This window comes from Poecilia latipinna, unplaced genomic scaffold (genome assembly GCF_001443285.1).
Source record: "Poecilia latipinna isolate Pla-1442-1.1 unplaced genomic scaffold, P_latipinna-1.0 Scaffold203, whole genome shotgun sequence".
NCBI lineage: Eukaryota > Metazoa > Chordata > Actinopteri > Cyprinodontiformes > Poeciliidae > Poecilia > Poecilia latipinna.
In genome coordinates this window covers 406,909-428,232 of record NW_015112819.1, presented here as the reverse complement: position 1 = coordinate 428,232, position 21,324 = coordinate 406,909, and the positions used below count along the sequence as shown (strand labels likewise).

The following is a 21,324-nucleotide window of genomic DNA, read 5'->3' as shown; positions in this document are numbered from 1 at the left end:
ATACGCTTTTACTAAAGGACCTTTTTTAAGTCCTTCAAGGTCAGGAATGTGACAGCTTGGAATCTCTCCCGCCTTCCCAAAGACCCATTCTTACTTCATGTCATGAGAAAATCTAATTTCTATCATGTGGATCTTATGTTTTGAAGGTTTTTAAATGCTACAAGACTGCAGTGACAACACTCTTCTGTGTGGGAGATTTTATCAAGTAAAGAAGACTCAAACTTAGTTTGTAGTCTTGTTGATTCAGGCTGTGGCAAACAGAAAGAGTGAGATTTTCACCAAAATGATGGAAGCTCATCATTTTGAGCTTCCAACATTTCTGACACAAAAAAATACTCAATTTTGAAATGTCAACAGCCTCAAGTAAGCCTGAAAGCTAAGGTAGAAACTTCTAAAATGTTATTTAAAGAATATAGCTTCCACTGGTACATTTTGCAATACACTGAATAAATACACTCAAATTACAAGTTGGTGTTTTTTCAGTGTAAAATACAATTTCAAGGCTTTTTTTTGTACATCCCTGGTAGGGGTGCCAAAACATTTGCTCCCGTCTCCAGCAGTGTTTCATCTCCTGCCTGGATTCTGCAAACCGCCGACACAGCGATTGGACGAAGACGGCCACTAGTGTAAGCACAGCTGCTGCATGCGAAAGTGAGCAGACAAATTTTTCTGGCAGTTGTGTTGCATCCAATTACAACAGGTGAAGCCTGAGAGGCTGAATCTGCCAGACTCGCTAGTGTGTTAAAGAACCGACTCTCAGTGTTCTTAGTTTGGAAGTATGAGGCACCTGGTTATATCAACACGCTGTTTCAGTCCAAAGACACTATTCTCTCAAAACCAACTGCAGAATAAAACAGAACAATGCGGTCGAGTGTATGATCTGCGGCTGATGCTACTCGGCTGCTTGTTGCTCCATTTGTATCACAATCGACAGTATAATCGCAGTGAAGCACGTCCTTGTCGGGGTTTTTTTGCATTTGTTGAGCCACAAGTCTGCCTTCGTCACGGAGTACTTCTGGTTCCGTCCCATGTTGTGCAAAAGATTTAAATGTCCTCTAGCTTCTGTATATCAAAGGAGCTAGACATAGTTGTGATCTTTTATGGTATCCCTTATGTACTGTATTTTTAAGGCGTTACACAATTATTTCTTCTTGGAGTTAAGCTTCAAGGTATTGACCATGGATGTCTTTTTTTTTTTTTCTTTTACAACTGCCACATTTCTCATGTCAACCCACTTCTTACAGCAAAGACAGCATAATAAATGTCTTATCTGGACTAAGGAGAAAAAGCAATGGTTTGGTGTCAGTGGTAAAAGTCTTCTTTTTATAAGTGAAGGTAAAGTTAGCATTTTATTTGAAGTTGATTGGCCTGTAAACTGGCTTGACCTAAACATGAGAAGATCTTTGAAGTATTAGATAAAAAAAATAAAAAAAAGACCCAACAATGCAGACACACTGAAGGCTGCGTAAAGCAACTGAGGCTTCCTTAACACTTCAGCCCAGGCTGTGGGCCTCCGTCCCATGCTAAAAGTATAAAGTGCCTATATTGAGCAGTGAATCAACACACTTTTTCATTTGGCTGACATTTATGTTTTAAAAATTAGATCAGCCAGCAAACTCTTGATGAGTCCATCTCTTGTTTTTATACCTAGGCAGCTAATATCCTTCGCTTAAACCAATCTCTTCACGATCCAGAAAGAATGTGAGGACTGAACTCTATGTGATGACTCTAACTTGAGCCTACTCCTGTACAAACTCATATTTTTCCTGATTATGGTAGGTTTAGAAGCCATTTTGTGGCTGAACCTTTGGGTGTTGTGACCAAGAAACTGCCTATTGTCCAAAGAACTCAACAAAGCCTGGAGAATGATTCACTTAGACTTAGGGAAACAAAGCCCGTCTCCCCGTAAGCTAAATATAAAGAAATGTTTGACTTTCATATAAATCCTTTGCAGTTATTTGTGGGATTTTCCCCTCTCAACTCTGCGACTACCCTCAGCAGGGTCTTGAGTATCCCACTGACAGCAGTATGACGGCTGCTCTCGCAATCTCTCTGAGTGATTTCACTTGCTGTGTTGGAGCACAGTGACATTTAAATAGAGAGCTGCTCTGGAATCTGTAGGAGTCTCTCTCTCGCATGCTGCTCTTTTGTCATGGGAGCCGTGCATTTCAGCATCAGCGGTACGGAGTGGGCAGCATGACGCGTGGGTAAAGAAGCGTTGGTATAACCTCTCCTCCGTCTCTGATCACAACGTCAATAGTGGCAACTCGTGCATCTTTCCCTTCCCTCACCTCTTGGTCCATTTATTTTCTTGCTCTCCTTCTATGGCTCTTGTCCTCAATTTCCCTTCAGACATTCACATAGGCTTTAAGGAGAAAACCTTCAGGATTTAATTGTGTGTTTTAGGGGTTCCGGGTTTATCTTCAACTAAAGATGAAGGCTTAATGAAGATAAGAGGGTGAAGTGTGACTTATATTTAGCAGGTCTTACTACCCTGACCTACATGTTGTGTTGTTTCCTTTTATGGCTGTTTTATTTGTATTTAATGGTTGTAAAAAAGATGACGATGTACTTGAGAAGGGAGATGATTAAGATCCCAGATTTTATTGAGAAAAACAATATATGAAATATGAAAATGATTTTTTTCAAGCAACTAGGCTGATAATTATATTTGTTCATGAGAAGAAAAAAAATATCTTTGAAAAATAAAAATCAATCCTGACTTTTTTTTTCCCCCCCCTTTAAGTTTAGGCAAAACCTCATGAGTTTTATAGCCTTGAAAATGCAAAACTTTAACCACACTTATTTGCGTATTTGGCAGAGTTAATTTAAATTGAAGCTTTATCCATTCCAAACCCGGTTTTGATGTGTATTTTGGATCATTGTGTTCTTGGAACTCCCAACTTTGCCCGATTAAAGTAAGTGGAAGAATGGAAGAATTTAACGTATTTCCCCCTCCTTCATTTTTCCATTAACTTTGTGCACAACTATCACCGGGAGCATAAGAGCTCCACAGCATGATGCTTCCACCTCCATACTTGAAAGACGCTATGGTATTTGAAACCCATTAGGTTGACTTGTGAACCTTCATCTTGTCATTTTGGGAAAAAAAAAAATTACATTTTGATCTTTGTCTCATCTGACCACAGGTACTTTTTCCAAAATGTAATTAGATTCTCCATGTTGGATGCTGCAGATTTCAGCTGAACTGAAAACTTGAATTAAAGGATGCGGTCTGAAGTGGAAAAAAAAAATCTGTAAACCGCCTATAAATTCACATCACGCGAACAGCAGACAAATGTTAGCAAACAGAAAGCTGCTTGAAGTCGTTGCAAATTTAGCAGCTGGAGTGGAAAATTTCCCTCTGGATTTCATGCAAAACTAGATGCATAAACAAGAATCTGTTTGGCATCACGTTTGCCAGATCATGTTTGCATTTACAATTTGTTTCTCCTGCCCTGGCCCCAAGTGGCAAAAAGGAAGAGACTGCTGTGCTGTGGAAATGTGTTTGCTCCTGTTACATGTTTCTTCTGCTTTTGCATTTTTTTTTGTAACACATATCAACTTAAATAAATATTGATGTCAGACAAAGATATGCTTAATATCTAGCCCTATGTGAAAATGCAATTTCCCCTAAACCCAATAACTAGTTTATCACTTTTGGTGGCAGCAGTTTGGTAGCACCAATTTTTGCAAAATGTATGAATTATTCTCTTGTGTCACAATAATTTTCTTTAAAGAATTGCTTTAATTCCTCCATATTTGAGGGTTGTAAAGCTTGGAGGGCAAGTTTAAGATCCGAAAATTGTTCATTCCAAATACTGTTGCATTTTGTCTGACTGTATAATGATGGAAATTATGTTCTAGTCTAGCTTTAAGTTTTAAGACAGATCTAACAGAAAACACCCCCCAATCCCTTCAAATTATTATTTTTTCCTCTTGCCTCATGAATAAGTTTTTTGGCAAATACGTGACTCTTAGTAGGCAGTGGTTTTTGCCTTGGAAATTGCCAACAGAGTCCACGTGAGGTGTAAATAGTCACTCTTAGTAATTTTGGTTGGGAAATCCAGTTAATCATTGTTGATTTGTGATTTAACACAGAGAGGGGAGGGGTTACTTTTCACCAAATTTAGATGATTTGTTTTTTGTCTTTTATCAAATATTGTGCAATCACAAGAAGTGCCATTGAACAACATGGCGAAACATTTTGGATTTCGGGATCTTTGGTTTTGAAATGGTTAAGGAATTCCACTCTGACTACAGAGTGAGAGGGAGGATGAGGAGAGTTATTGCTGCCAGAGAGTGAGAAGAAGAAGAAGAAGAGGAGGAGGAGGAGGAGAAACAGGAGGAGGAGGAGGTGGGAAGCGAATGAGAGTGAGAGAGAGTTGCCTGTCTGCTCGGCTTTGTGGGTATGCGAGTACATGTGTGTGCGCGCTCGGCTCGGCTCGGTGAGTGTATGCGTGCTGACACCTGGTGCTCGCCCTCCCTCGCTGCTCACATTGTGGAGAGCTCTCAGCCTGTCTGGACCGTTCTTTACCTCTCCCTCTTTTCCTTTTTATTCCATCCCTCTATCTTTTGTCCCTCTCTCTGCCTTTCTCCCCCTTCGTTGTTTCCTGCGCCTCTCCGTGTCCCTACAGCCTCTTCCTTTTGTTCCGGACCTCCTCCACCATGCTGCGGGATTTTTATTGACTGGCCAGACATGCGCTCGACTGACTAAGGTGAGCCGGATGAATCGGGGCAGGAGGGCGGATGGACCGCATTGATGTTTTGAATTCAGTTCTGAATACAGGGAGTGGTAGGGGCAGGCTCCAGAAGAAAATAGGCACTATTCACCCTGTTATTTGTTTCTGTGTATTTTTGTTTGCTTTAGCCTGCAAGTCTGAGCAGCAGTTGATGGGAAAAGCCTCTGTGTAGGTGTCTCAGCTCGTACTTTGAAAGGTGAGGGGTTCAGCTGTGGGATTGAAGAGTGTCTGGGTGTTGTTTGGTTTCTGACTGGTGTCAGCAGCTGGTGTTAAATCCCCACTTGATGATTTGTTTGTTATGCACTGGCTCCTGCGCTTGGAGTCACCTTGACCCGGGCTTTCACAGCAATTTGTGTCTTAGCAGCATCGTGCCACACCTTAAGCATGAGATGCGTGTGTGTGTGTGTGTGTGACAGTGTGTGTCACTGTTATAAAACACTAATGGTGGAAGAGATTTATGGTGAAAAGCAATCGGAAGAATAAATCCAAAACAAGTTATTGATGAGTATTAGAAGTCATGTTTTTAAGGTGATACTTGTCATTCTTCATCTCTTCATAAATACCTGCTTTGTTTCTTGTTCTATCCCTTTTCTTTGTCAAATGATTCTACTTTATATTAGATGGTCATCCATTCGGCTCTTTCTCACTTAAATTGGATATTAAAATCCGTTTGCGATACTTTTGTATCTTCATTTGTTGACAGACTTTCAGGAAATCTCTTTAAAAAGCTCTTCTAATTTTGACAAATACGTCGTGCCCTAATTTAATCCCCCTAAATGCGCACTATTTTCCTGAATTGTCACAATTATTTCAGTAATTACTTATTCTTACCCCCAAATCCTTTTTTGTTCGCCTTCATTCAACAATCACATCTTGTATTTAAAGAGATGAACATTCCTAAATATCTAATATGTCCTCTAACTCTCCCTTTCGAGAAGTAAAACCAAAAGTAATTGAAAAGTTATTGCATTTCAGGAATTCAATTCAAAATGTAGATAAGTGTGAAGAGTTTTTTTTTTTTTGTGGCATGGCCTACAGCTAATGAAAATTCATAGTTTGTTTTTTTCTCATATTTGGTGAATATTATAAAATACCAAAAAAAAAAAAAAAAACTAAAAGCATTTTTAATGTGTCATAGAGGTAATCGGCCTGCAGTTCTACTCAATCTTGACTCTTGAATGGTTTTACAATCCTCTTAAGCCTATGGTTGTCCTGTACATCAAAAATATGTCAAAATAATAATAATTAAAAAAAGATGCAACAAAATATGTATTGAAATATAAACATTGACGTAAACAAAGCTGGTCACTAAGGCCAATTGAAAAAGAACTACATGGAAACTGTCCTCCCTGCAGAACATTATGCTGAAGTTAAATCCAAATTGTGGCTTTTAAACTCTTAATGGCTGCAGTAAAAGGTTTCTTCTGCATAATTGATTATTTTTGATGATTGTTTCCAATATTTTTTGGTTTGTCAATAAACAGAAGCAGCAAGGAAGAGAGGCATGGACGGTGGGTGAGGAGGGGTGAAGAGGAGAGCATCAACAGGGTGGTGGTCTGTCCTCAAATCTGAAAAAGAAAGTTTAAAGTTTGAAGTCTTTGATGGGAGACAGCAGCACTGACAAAAAGGCTACAGTTCAAACCAGAGGCCAAAGATGGACTGATTTGAAACCAAGCTCAGCATGGCCTGAGATTGGTTTCAGAGATCTGTAAATCGTTTCCCAGCTGACAAAAATTTGGTAAGCTGTGTCTTGTTCCGTTTTCTTTTAGTCTATCCAATCTCTTTCCCCCTTTTTTTTTCTAGAACAAATTTGCCAAAGTTTTACCAATTCATTGTCTTTGTGCAATGAATTGGTAAAACATATGAGTTTTAACTTTTTTACTTAGTGATTTTATAAGTTATTGAGATGAGCCTCTTTTATTTTTTTTTGTTTACTTTGCTTCAGACACCAGGCCTGTTCTCTGCTCCTCTCCACTCTTTGTCACACGTCTTCCTGTTTTCTGCCTCTCTGTCATCACTTGACTTGTAGTCCAACTCTCCTCTTCTTCCTCACACACTCTCTTCCGCCCACTCGGATATTTCTGGAGAACAAAAGGAGAGAGGAGTGGGGGCGATAAAACACTAGAGCAGGGAAGACTTAATGTACCAGCCCTGCGTAGGCTAATGAGTCTTCACCACTTTGTTTCTCGTTCCCTCCCTCCCCTCTCGTTTCTGTTCCCCAAGTCCTTGTGCCTCCCAATTTATCCGCATCATCTCATAACCAAATGTCCACCTCATGCCCTCGGGGTGCTCCCACCTTCGAGTAATTTTCTCCTCCATCATTGTCTTCTCCTTTTTACTCGGCCACTTCTCTCCCTCTTTCTCCTTCGTTTCTTTTTTTTTTTTTGTCAATCTGTGCGCTGTAACATTTTCATCACGGCTTCTTTTTCACATCCTTCCTGCTGCTTCTCTGTTCCTTTCGTTCCTTCTGGAGTGGTTGTTTTGTTCCTCCCCCTCATCTTCTTTTTGTCAAGTCCCACTCGTTCCGCTCGTTCATCATCCATTTATGCTCATAATTGCAGGTGCTAAAACACTTTTAAATCTAACTTCTAGTCATCTTTTTGCTTCCTGGTGGACCTTGCTGTCACTTATACAAATCTTTTATGGAGAAAACAGATAAAGTAACTCTCTTTTTATTTGGTTAAATGGGACACAAATGAATTTATGTTTATAAAGGTATTTGTATGTTTTTCAGTCCATATCAGATATATTTTCCCCATCCACATCCTGTTATTTTTCCCAGGAAAGTGTCTTTCATCGTGACTATTGATCTGGATGGGTTTATTATGGTTGCTCAATGTCGCAAACTTTTAAATAACAGGAAGTGCCGTGACTTACTTAGCATGCCAATGTTACAGTGTTGGGATTGTCAAACAGGAACAGGAAGAAGTATGGAAGTAGCATGTATTTTGGAAACATTATACCTTTTTTTTTTTACCCACCGTCTATCTGTTGAACTAACCATTCATCCTGACATTCATCACTTTTGTTTTCATAACATTTAAAGAGAAACAGAGCGACTACTTTGCGAGTCTTTAAGAATGTTCACAATAAACTGAGTCGGAATCCTGCGAGTTGCTCTCTGCCCCTTCGTACACTGCTGTGTTAGCGAAGGGGAGTGTTGGTTCCTTTCACAAAAGCAGTAATTGCGAGAACCACAACTGTGAGACGTGGACTGCAAACCCATATGCACCTCCGCTGCTGTCTCTGTTTCATGGTATCTGTCTTCTCGTCTTGCATTTAGCGCAAAATCTCCTCTGTCTGATACCTCCGCCTTTCCTTCTCTCCAGTTTATGGACAGCAGAACTCTGAGTGGTTTTGACTCACTAGATCAGCGTGTCAGCTATCTCAGATCTTTTAGTTGTGCAAAATGTATGGTGATTATTGCTGAATGAATTTATTATCGTTATCCATTCTTTGACCAGAATGAAAAGTCCCTTGTTTTTTGCTAAATAGCTTGTTCACACCAGCACAGATGCAAATCATTTTAATGTAATCTCCTCTCATCCAGAGGTAAACAGCAGAGTTATCTTTAGCAGCTCGTTTTCAGTCTTGTGACTAAAATGTAATTATGTTTTAGCCCCAACTCAATCATCTGTAGCAGAGATATTTAGAGATCTGCTTTTTTTTTTCTTTTCTTTTTTTCCAAAACACAACTCCAGTCTCAACTCTTGGAGGGCAAATGCAAGTCCAAGCATTGACATTAGACCGCTCTCACACCGGACGCATACTGTCTGGTCTGCCTCAAACACAGAACTGCTCTGGATACGAATGCAAAATATTAGGAGATTTTATTAAAAATATTAACAATTTACATCACTGAACTCCAATCCAACATGAAAAAATATAAACCGCAATAACTATGCGATGTAATGTTTAACCAAGCTAAAATATGAATATATTTTCAGTGGGCGCCAACATAAACATGTAATTAGACACGCACACAAAACTGGCAAACGTCAACTGTAAAATACTGAATCATAACTTGCACTATTTTCACTGCTATAAGCGTATCCTAATGGGTCTGAGAGCATACACTGTGTTTTCATTAATGTGTTTCTTGGAGTAACAGGCCTGATTTTGACTGGGGCTGAACCACAATTACATTTTAGTCAAATGTCTGAAAAGCTCAATTAAAATGAGCTGCCAAATAATGACACTTAATGCAAAGCTGGCTCTCTTATTTGATTTTTTAACGTACGCTTTAATACAACCTTGCATAAAAATGTAATTATTTGCCAAATAATGCTAAGTTGGACACCCTTAATGCAACTTTTCATGCACATTTGCATTAAAAGTGTCATCGTTTACCGAATGACACTTCATGACAACAGTCATAAACATTCATGAAGACTCCTTCATGTTCTTAATAGGTGTTATGTCATGTCTTATGCACGCCCCTTCGAATAAAGTGTTACCCAAGTTTTCTTATTTGAAAGCTAAACATTGACTAAGGTTAGTTTGGTGTCATGAAAGAAAAACTGCATAATGTTCCTATCCAGAGCTACTACACCTATGTGAGATAACTACTCATGATGCGGCAACCCTGCAGCGCTAACAGAACATCTCGGAGGCACGTGAGCAACGGAGTTTCATTTGCATTTGGCAGGAAAATACAATAATTCTAAAACTACGAGAATAAAACCAGGACTTGTATACATTACACATCTCTGACTTGCATGTTTCTTGTGCATGACGCAGTCTCAGAGTGTCGCTCATCAAGTGAAGGCATTTCATTTCTAATTGAGAGATCCTGAATCCAAGCCTAGATGCTCCACTTTTTGACAGCCTGAAAACAAAACAAAAAAAACAACAACTAACAATCAAATGTAGATTTAAAATATAAACTGTTTAGTGCAATAAAATCAGCTCCGGGTAATAAGTGCATGCACCCTGAACACAATGATAACGATGCGAAATTGTCATACTGTGACAGCCCCAAAATATGAGCTGCAGAATTGTAAAAATGAGTGAGAAATTGGACAGGAAACGATGGGAGAAAGTCGTCGACTGAAGTGATATTTTAATGCTGTGTTTTGTGCCAGTTAATGGACGAGCTGTTGCGTCACAAACACTTTGCAAATGCTGCCAGAGTGACTGATCTGGTTCAACATCACGTTAATTACAGTAAGAGAGGTGTTTGGGGAAAAAAAAAATGGTGTGAAAAAATCCAAGTACAAGTATTCATAAATAAGTGAGAAAAAAATAGGATAAATCATAATCTTTCAGACATTGCTTGTCTAGGGAATGCAGAGTCAGACTGCATGTTCTGAACAGCTTCTAATGATTGATTTATTTATAAGAGCTCAGAGTGAGGTACAAGCCATGACCTTCGTGGTTTCATTCTGTTCTTAGAAGTGTTTGAGAAGATTTCGATAATTTAATTCTCAATTTAATTGCCTCATTAAATTGAGATTTCACTTTAAGCTCAATGGGGGTGGGGAGACATTAAACTAACCCGCTGCTAACAAAAACCAAATGTATTTGTTTCTTCTACACTGTTTAAAAGAGCTAAACCCATCTCTTGATGTCCACTTGTCTCTTTAATGGACTCCTGCCACGCAATATTAAGTGCCCAGCTGACGGCAACCCTTTATATAAAAAATTGATGCATAAGAGCAGGATCTGCCAAAACTAATAAGTGTCTCTTTCTCACAGACACACACTTATCCATAAGCTAAACTGAAGTCTATCTAAGCTTCACACTTTTCGCTGGACTTCTGCATTCAGCAAAATCTCAAGTTATTCAGCAGTTTTTAAATGTACTATCTGAACTTAATCTTACTCGTTTCATCAAGCGTATCAGAAAATTGCCATCTTCTAACTGACTTGCTACCTCTTTTTATGTGAATGGAGAAGAAGGTCCATTTCAATGTATGTGCACATATATATTCTCACCTCTAAATATAGCCCGGTATATGGTGAAGCTGTCATACTGGTGATAAAAGATACACAGCCGCAGACATTAGCCTACTTTCTCCACGCCCTGTGGAAGTGTTGGTGTCTGCTGTGCCTCTGCAGCTTCCTTTTATTTTTTAATGTCCATTTCATTATTCAGGCCTTCACGCCTTCACTTACAGACTCGTCTGTTGCATTTCAAGTATACCGCGTTGGCATTATCTGCGTGTATATAAGCACATGTGGTTTTTCTTCCACCTCCTGTCGTCACAGTGACGCCGAACACAGAGTGAGTTATTGCATCACTGCGGGTGAGAACTGCTAGAGCAAACGACGGTCTTCCTTCACGCGTTATCCGTTAGTCGTTCTCCGTCTCGTTTTTTTTTTTTTTTTGTTTCTTCTCTGGGCTCCCGTTGGTCATTTTCAACTTCTGGTTGTTAGTTCCCCGCAACCTCATAGCTTTTCCTTTGCAGACTGACGAGCAAGATTCAAAATGACACTTCACTCGTCTGCCCCTGGCCAGCTTTTGTCGAACATGGTGCAGCGCCTTTACAGCTGTTGCTTTTCTTTGCCTCTGGTTGTGCTTGAGTCACTGCACGCTGTGTTTTATCTGCTACCCCTTTTTCATATTCAGCTGGTGTCACACAAAGGGAAGTGGTATCTCTTGTGCAAATAAAAGCATAAGAAGCTTTGAATCATCAAATACAGAAATAAGCTGAAAATGGTACTCTTTCATTTTGAAGTTTTTTAACCAAAATCGGTCTTCTTTTTTATTTATTTTTTTATCTGAGGCTGTTTTGTGTTGGTGAAAAGTAGCATCCCCCCCGTTACGGTGAATTCCATTAAATGATGACTAATTTCAGGGTTGCAGCTCTTTCAACATGAATATCATCAAATAGCCACTCAACAGAATGATTAGTCATGCAGCCTGTAGACGGTCCATGGAAACTAAAACTGACTTCTGCACAACTCCCCGAGACAGGATTCGGTCTTTATACGTGTCACCGTGCGCAAATCCGACGCCCGGAGCCGTGGCATCAACACTGGATAGAGTTTAGCCTGTTTCTCTGAATGTTATTAAATTTCTTGAACTTTACGCAGCCTATTTATGTTAGCCGACCTCTGTGATCTGTGGAGCTAAATGCGGTATGGAATTTAGAGAACTCGTTTGTTCCTTGGCAGTTTCTTTTTCATTAAATCTAATAGTAGACTTATCAACAGTCTGAAATAAACAGGAAAAATAATTAGTGCTGCAGGCGAACCAGTGCGTAACAATGCAGCGAGTAATAACCGCAGAGTGGCTCATAGGAAAGCAGTGAGACTTATTTTTATTATGGGTCTTTGTTTAGGTTCTTGTGTTTTGTTTTCAGCGCTCTGGGCGGCAGATAACTTTTGAAACAAGCATTTCTTATATCACATTGAAACCAGTAGCTTGCATGCACTGTCTAGCACAATATCAGACAAACTGTGATGTTCATTGATTTGTTTGGTCAGTTAGAATGACCGGAATTGTTTGCATTTATTTAATGCTGCAATAATGACTGAGAGAAATTATTTATCTGAAGTTTAAATGCAGGGCTATAAAACATATTTACCATCTTACGATCAATTTAAGCATTACTCAGAGATAAGGTCCTGGCACAGTAGGTCACTTGGATTTAAGTTCACACTTGAAACGTTTTGTACAGACTTGTGTAAAATATCCGTTGTCATTCTAAATCTTGGAGATTTCGAAAAATCGTTCACAGAAATTTTGAGTTTTTATTTTTTTTTTCTCCCATATTGTATGAATAGTTCCATTATACAGGATTCACTTTGCTCACCTGATGTAAGTAAAAGTTCCCACGTCTTCCAAAAGAAGCAAGATTTGAGTGTGTTACAAATTTCCGTTCCTAAGCTCACAAATTGTCGTAATAACAGGAGAACGCTTTAAGCAACAGAAGCAAATTTTAAGCACTCCTCTAAAAGCGCTGTATGGTAATATTCCTCACAGTCATTAGGCAATTTAAAAGCCAGTAGAAATCATCCACAATAATGAATGAACTGTGACTGCAGCAGGAGCTCCTTTTCTTCCCAGCCTCTCTGTGTGAATTCATGAGGATTCCAAGTTTTTCTCATTAAACACTCTTCGCCGGTGCAGAAAGTGGCATCTGCAAGCTTAGCGGGAGTTGAACACTCCTTCTCTTGCTGCAAACACCCTGAGGTCAAAGGGAACATGGGATGATGTTGCTCTAAATAAAGAAAAAAATGCACCACTATGCCAGGTTTCATTTACAGCAAGCTTTCAAATGTTCTGCATTTTGCTTATAGCTCAACTAGTCCTGAAACAATTAGTCAGGAGCTTGATATGTTCAATAGAGCATTAAAATTATTTTTTAGTGCTCTGTTTTTCTGAGTTTTTAGGCAGAACATAGAGTGAAATTTACAGGGACACCAACCACATTTAACTGGAAAAACACATTTTTATTGTAGATCTGATTTTATGAGTGTCTCACCAGTTAACCAACTTTAACTGCATATTACTTTCTATAAAAACTAGTTTGATTGCTTACTTGCTTCCTTTTTGACTGACTTCCTTCTGTAATCTTTGTAATAAATGACAAAACAGAGATGCTGGCATTAGAATGCTAGCTAATGCTAGCTAATGCTAGCATTCTAACATAGAATGCTAGCATTAGCTAGCGTTCTAATTTTATACTTGGATAACATTAGCTAATTCTAGCTAATGTTAGAAAGCTAGCACAAGCATTCTGATATCAATTTTCATTTCTTTGTTTTTACCTGGTGGAGTACCTCCTAAGGCCAGTCAGCTGCTTCATTTATAACAGATAAAGAAAGGCAACCTGAAAATATGCAACAACAAATTCTTCAGACCAGAAGCCATATCCAGTTTTTATTTCTCTTTTTGTCCTCTTCTTGTTTGTGATAGAGCACACAAAGCTGAATATGTATCCAATTCCGCTTGGTTATTTTTGCTGCGTGCTTTTTCATTTCTGTGCTCTGTGAGGTAACCCCAGTGGTGTTTCAGTCTGAAGGTAGGAGAGGCTTAATGTAGCCCCTCTCATTTTTTCCAGACTCTTATTCACCGCCTTTATTTTTATATGTTTTAAACGAATCCCACCCACTCAGTGCTGCAACATAGCTTTATTCAGCATCAAATGGCAGCGTAGGAGTTGGGGCATATCAGTTCTTTTTTTTTTTTTTTTCCTGTTTCACTCGCTTTGTTGCACACATACACACTCTCCATTTCTTCCTGTTTCCTCCATCATAACACCTCCATCCATCCAGGACACTGCTGAGTCGTGGTGCTGTCAGCCAGAGCCTGACGCACTCAGCCACTCTCATATGCGTCACCTCTCTGGCCTGTCGCCGCCACCATGCTGTTTGCTGTCCTTCAGTTGTACAGAACCTCAGTGGCCAGGATAGGAGATGCTCCAGGCTTTCCTGTAGGGTAGAGGGAAGGTATAGTGTTCCTTCATGCCAAGACTACACTTTCTGTTCTGTGTTTTGGATAAGTTAAGGCCAAATCTTTGGTTTAAAAAAATGGCCACTGCATCTCAATTAATTGTAATATTGAAAAAAAAAAAAAAAAATGTGTAGAATATTCTTGGACAGGGCTAATTTTGCGTGGATTATTTCTTTAATCGTGGCCCTCAGCTTGTCTGTGGGTCGGTGGTTTAGATCAGGCCAATTTGACGGTAACCAAGCACAGTGATATCCTGAGCAGGTAAGCTGGGGAAACAGGGAAAACAAAATGCACAAGTAGACGGTTAATAAAACACCAGCTGACATAGTTCCCTAAAAAACTGGAAACTTCACTCTGGACATCAAGCAGCTTGCACTCTGTTCCTCTCTGATTCCAAACTCTGGGACCAAATTAGATACTTTTTTTTTTTTTTTGTCATCTGAAAAGAAGATTTTTCAACCACATTTTCACCTTTTACTCAACTTTCCATTACTAAGCCTGGAAGCAGTGCTCTCTAAGTAGACAGCTTGTGTAGCAATTATGTTTATTGGTCAATCCTGCTTGGAAAGGGCGTTGGTCGCGTTTCTGTCAGAAGTCATTCTCTTGATTCTGTAATTAAGAGAAAGACTTCATGAGATAAAATTCCTGCACCAAATATCCATTTTTTAAAATCAATCTTGCATAAAATTTCTTTAAAATCAGATCTACAATATCAAGGTTGACATAAATCAATACTTGAAGTCTCTGACTAGGTTATATATTGAATCTATATGATGAATCAGTTTCTGAGCAAATGAATAGAATCACATTTTTTTCATATTCCAGTTGATGTAGTTATTTGCAGAGTTTAAAATGACTGGAGTATAGAAAATATGTCTAAAAATGTACGCACATATATACAGACTGTTCTAATTATTCTTGCGCTGCCTACTTTAAATAGTCAGTACCCATTTAATATGAGTATGTCCCAATACGCTCAATCCATAAACCATTTTATAAACATGTAAGAACTTTTAAAAGTGTTTCCCAAAAATATTAATAATGAAACTAAATGTATCAGGAAAAATAGCCCACAAAAACACAACGCAAACTGAGTAGGTTGAACAAAGTCAAAAGCAGCAAAGCTGTGGTGAAGTAAGAGCTCGCTTTTTTTGAATTATCCTAAACTGAAATAGTTAAAATAAAATAAAAATAGAAACAATTTATCAGTCACTCGACTTTAAACCAACTGAGGTTGGTCAAACTGGAAGAGAGCAAAGAAAGAGTGGTAAAAAAAAAAAGAACTAAAGGAGCAGCTTTTATGGAGCTTAATCATTAAAAAATACAGTAAGACCTGCCCTGGTATTTGTTTTTTTTTTTTTTTTTAGCTCTCCAGTTTATAAAGAAAACAAAGAGACATAACCCTGTTACACTTTGGGCTTTACTGGCATACGGAAATTTCTTCTTTTATTGCATCTGCTGCTGGTTGGTAAATTGGAAGATGCCACTGATTTACAGTTTGCTCTCTGCGGGTAAACCAATTTGCAGGCACAACAAGGAAGCAACAGCTTCGGCAACAAAGATTCATCTGCATTATTTGCCCTGCTGGTACTTTAGAAAGCACAATTTCTTTTGTTTATGACCCTTTAAAGAGGAAACTTTGAAAAACTGAAGGGGAAGTATGTTTGCTTTTTTATTTTTTGCTTTTTTTTTTACATTGGATTTATATCTATGATGCACAAAATGAGATTGTGAAAACCCATTTTGTGCACTCAACATTGTTTTTGTTGATTTGTTCACTTCAACAGGGGGTTTGCCTCAGAAAAGTTCAGATCTGTTAACTACCCACACGGCGCCCTGTGTTTTGCCTGCTTGCGCTCTGACTGACCAGTTTTCTGTGCTGTAAAAGAGTAGATCACACATTAATCAAAAATGATATAGACATTGTCCTACCTCCAGTTAACAGCTTGTGAAACTGCTGCCTGTGCACTTGCATTATACCATCCACACAGACTCACAACAACAATGGTCCATAACATTATGTTCTCTCTCCTGGGAGTCTTCCGACCCACTTGCAGCCTGTCCTCCCTCAATATCAGACTTCTTAAGAGTTGACAGGATTGTCTTTTAGCCTGTCACTGCAGGTAATAGAGCCTGTGACAAACACTTCACACCCTCAGCCTTGCAGATCCGTTTGGATCACCCTCAAATCGCCTAAGACTTGACTGATTGGCTGTCATGTGGAATTTTCTCCAATCGGTATGCATTAAAACTTCATAATAGAAGAAAGTAATAGTTTGATCATGTCAAATTTAACATTCCTTTTTTGTGAAAATTAAAATTCTATAGTTCCCACTTAAGTTGGTTTTACTCTGGTAGGAAACCTGCCAACATCTGTTTATTTAGTGCAGCATGAATGCAGCCATTCAGTTTGGTATGAGGTGCTGTACTTACATGAAGGTGTGTTTGACTCAAACCAGAATCGACTATTTGAAACTTAAGAACTGGTTGTTGCCCCAGTTGGTGTCAACAACTGCCATAAAGCATTTGTGATCATTTGCAATGATTCTTTCACATTACTGAGATTGAATTTTTCCCAACTTTGTGACTGAACTAGTGTAAATAGCCAGTCGGAGGTAATACCAGAAAACCTCAGTTGGATTGAAGCCCCAGATTAAGACGGTCCATAATCTTCCCGTTCTTTTTGACACATTCAGAAGTGGACTTGCTAGCATGTTTTGACTCGTCGTCCTGCTGCGTAACCCAAATGAGCAGTGATCAGAATCCATGGTTCCATCAGCTGTGCCACGTTGTCCAAGGTGTAAAGCAGCCCCAAATCATCACTCTACTACCACCATATTTGACTGTCAGTGTGGTGTTTTTCTTCTGAAGAATTTCCTTTTTCCCCCTAAATGTCTTTAGGGATCACCAGAGGATTGTTTTGGCAGATGTGAATTCGGTATTTGTGATATCTTTCGTCCACTGTGGTTTTGACCTGGGAGCTCCCATCAATGTCAGTTTAGCAGTGCTTTAGGTGTTGTTTGTGATTTCCTGTGTGAGTCATTAGAATAGTATTTTCAGTAGGCTAATAACTCCTATTAAGGGTTAATGTTCTTCCGCGCATTCTGCATTTTTAGAATAATGGCTCTCATTGCAACTCGCAGAACTCCAAAAGCCTTCGAAATGGCTTTGTAACTCTTTTCAGACTGGCAGATGCCAATAACTTTAACTTTATTTGTTTTCATGAGATTGGAGCATGCATTGTGTTACTTTTTTGGGATCTTTCAGCCTTCTTCATGCTGTCAGACAGTTCCTATCATTGATTTCTTGAATCAACAGGTTAGGCAGTTATAAGGGTTGGGATTAGTTTTTTTTTTTTCAAACTAGTTTTGCAATACATTCCTTACGAGCGTGTTCCAAAGAGCTCTCGTTTCTTTACCAAAACACACATTTAGCCGTTGAAATGTTTTATTTTCACTCTTTATAAGTCACAGCTTGAATTTTTGCCCCTAAGACTATCATCGTCAAATTTCCAAGTACACTAAAAAGGTCTGAAATTTATAAATGGGCTTCACAACAGCCTGCAGAAGGATATAGTGTCTTTGTGTAGCTGAATGCCACAGTATTGTAAGCTGAGAGGTACTTGTAGAAGAAAATGTTACTTCAGTTTTCTGCTTTGAGCACAAACAGAGGGAAAACACACTATTCTAGAAATGTTAAAAGTATTTTATCCTCATTTTTATTAGCTGTGCACCTGTATATAAAATGCTTACACAAACACTATTTGGGGAAAAAAAATATCCGAGAGAAAACTTTGACAAACATTGTGAATCAGACCTGACTAAGCCAATTGCATTTCTGGCACACATTTTTAAATCATCTCCAAAGACAATATTTATTGTCTTATTTTAGAGAAATGACTAAAATTGCTGCTGAGTCTGTATTTGAACTTTTCTATTGTCATGATTATGCCATCCTGCTGCGTTTCAATCACTGCTTTCCTCTTGAATTTGTCAAAACAAATGTCTGAGTTGCGGATCCCAAGCCACAGCTGTTCTGAAATCGTCTTTATACCAGAACCAAAAGCAGAACTAAAATGTAATCCAGAGCACTACACATTGAATGTCTGTTAGATATTTTGTCACATAACTGCAGAAAAGATAGAAACATCAATATCTTGGTGTACTGCAACATAAATCCAAAAATGCAACTAGTGTAGCCATTATTTCTTCAACTCTAGGATCTTTGCTTCTCTCCTTGTTTATGTGTAGTGATTTGGATGAAAGTGGCTTCTTATTGTTGCACATTGGCAGGATGTGAGAACCCACCCGCTCTCCTGCGGTGGATCAGGCCCAGATCACAGCAGCGGAGGAGAATGGGCTCTTAACGAGCTCTCCAACAGAAGATGTGTGTGCGTGTGTGTTTATCTTTTGTATCCATGCAGACATTTCTGTGTTAGCTCACGCTGAGGCTCGTGCTAATGAAGACTTCTGCTAAGTTTAGAACTGAGCAGATGTCGACACAGTGTGATTCATTAAGGTGCTCCACTTTACAGTGAATCTGATTTTAATGCAGCTATAATGAAAATTAAACCTGATTAGGACAGAGTTTGTTTTGAGGCCTGCAGATGTTTTCACACAGGTGGATATGAATCAACAACATAGTTGTATTGTCCAAGAAAGTGATTTTCAATAAAATACCAATATTATCCCAACAATTTTCAAAAAGATGTTGTTCTGGCATTCACAACCATGCCATCCATTCTTGAACACAGAAAACGAACTTGATTAGATTAATGCAGCGCAGAACAAAAATAAAAAAAAAGCGTTAAATGGAGCAATAACTACATTTTGTCTTGACAAAAATGTCAACTCCCTACAATTTTTTTTTTTTTTTTAATTTCAAACAAAGGCTTGTACTCATTCGTGTGTTGTTTTAAATTATTAGCTTTCATTTTCTCACTCTCCTTTGATAACTGTCTCAAGAAAACTGTCCAATCGATGAACAACTACACGACCACAGGTATTTCCTTCAATACACTGACATGTTTTGTTTATGTTTATAAATTCTGTTTCACACATTAGAACATAAAAGTCTTGATGAGGCTCATTTGTCAGATTGAAAGCACTTGTTAAAAATTTATTTCTGTAACATTTCTGGAGTCACTTTTTATTAGTCGGACGTCTTCAAATGTTGTGCTTAATTTAGGAGTATGTGAAAAATCATGATAATTATCAAAATCAAAAAGCCTGAAAACCTTAGTCTGTGTGTCTCCTTTTTCTATATAATATTTTTCACTTGGTGAATTGAGTTTCTGACATAAAGGACTGTTTCAATAATATTCCAAATTACTGAATATGACTGTAAATATATAACATTCAGAACGTATGCCCTTAAACTCTGACAGGTGAACCCTAAAGCATTGTGGAAGATCTGCTTAAAAAGATAAATATGCCCTCATTTTAATTCTGCTGACTTAACTTAAGCAATGTCAACATCTTTTTGTGGTTTAATCAGTAAGTCTGTGAATACAAAGGTCAAGGGGATCTCCTGGAGGCTACTTTCAAATATTGCAGCCATTTTTGTATGTAGTATGTTTACAAGTGCTCATTAGGACCGACAAGGCTACCAGGAATAATGCATGAAACTTACTTAGGCTCTAGTGATTACTACTCGTGGGCATACTTTGTGTTATTTTGATGAAGCGTAAGAAAAATGGGCCGTGACATGGCGAGTAACTGGGTTTTAATTAGTGTACTGCTTTTCTTCCTGCTAAGAAACTTTGAGACCTAGTTTTGTTTTGGGGGGCAATGTAACTTTAAGGTCCCAAAGTGGCAATAAACTACAGAAGAGCTGAGGTGCTGAACCAAACAGCCAAGTCATGGGGCTGTCAGCGAGTGAATTCATTAAGCTTAAGGACGCAAGTCTCTGGACTCATAAATTCTGGGTTCTTTCACCGTCAAGCTACTTTTTTTTTTTTTAAATATTCTTCCAGTTTAGCTTTTATTTTTCCACCCTTTATTTTTACGAGTCCATCTTCTAGTTCAGATGTTGACAGAAACCCAGGAACAGCTTGTGCGTGTATCCGTTTAGCACAGAATGATCTCAAAAGGTTTCAGTTTACCCTTCTTTGATTAAACACTTGTGTTGCAATTGTATGAGATGTTCCTGCACATGTACAAACTGTTGGGTTCTTTTCACATCCTAGCCAATAACTGTAGCGCTTTTGCCAAAGCAGTGATATGTGTGCCCTTATTAGCTCTAGCAGAGAATAAATGTACAGAAACATTAAATTGCCATGCTTAAAGTTTACATGCCGTTTCTTAAAGGGTTTGCATTTCGGTGAAAGCATTTAAAATAATGTTTTTTGAAAAGTTTGATTTTTTTGTTTTTATTGTCTTCAGACCTATCACTTTCAAAAGTTACTGCATAAGACTGAAATTGAGAACTATCTAAAGGAAAAATAAAGTAAAAAAAAAATAAAATATTGATGAGTTTAAACTTTGTGATTGATCAAATGTGAAAACTGAACAGTAAAACCAATGTGCACTTTTCTTTCAGACTGGTGAGATTAGTGATTTTCAGTAACAGGACGGTATATAAAATTAAAGGAAAGGAAGCAAAGTTAGTTGCATAAAAGGGAAGTCTTATTTTCTAGCCACGTTAAGATGTTTGAGGTTCATTCAAGCTGCTTAAGAGGGAGAGAGAGCAGCACTCTGAGTAAATAATATTATACCCCCTCACAATATAGTAAGCTTGCTGTTTTATCACTTTAAGGTTTTAGCTTCTGTTCATCATTAAATGTAGTTTAAATGAAGGTGGCCTTTAGGAAATTTCAGGTAAAATAGGGACTTGCATTCTATATGGAAACAGAGGCTGCTGCTAATCATGCTAATTGATAGCGCAAGCTGCTAAGGCCAGTTTTAATAATTTCATATTTGTCTTAAAATTTATAAAACCCAACAGCTTCCTGTGTTGCCTCTGTTCCTTACATTAAAGATTAATGAATGCTCAGGGTGTAAAGATTAGGAAAAACTATATCGATTGCTGTTCTCATATAATTTCACATTATGTTTTTTAATGAGCAACCTGAACTGGGAAAAGAAAAAAAAAAAAAAAAAAAAAAAAAAAAAAAAAAAAAACGCAGAAAGGGGGGCAAAAGAAAAACAAACAACAAGATAAGAAAACTGCCACAAAAAA

General features: G+C 38.3%; 1 protein-coding gene across 8 annotated transcripts in view; it reads left to right on the top strand.

Annotated features, from left to right (window-relative positions):
- Nucleotides 1-21,324, top strand: part of tanc2b (tetratricopeptide repeat, ankyrin repeat and coiled-coil containing 2b) — a 152,642-nt gene that overhangs the window by 25,342 nt on the left and 105,976 nt on the right. The window contains exons 1-2 of one of the 8 annotated variants that reach the window (XM_015031350.1): nucleotides 4,433-4,448; nucleotides 4,638-4,718. The exons of the other annotated variants lie outside the window; for them this stretch is intronic. The gene's annotated coding sequence lies outside the window, so the exon portion shown is untranslated. Of the gene's footprint in view, nucleotides 1-4,432; nucleotides 4,449-4,637; nucleotides 4,719-21,324 lie in introns of those variants that run through there. 8 annotated transcript variants of the gene reach the window in all.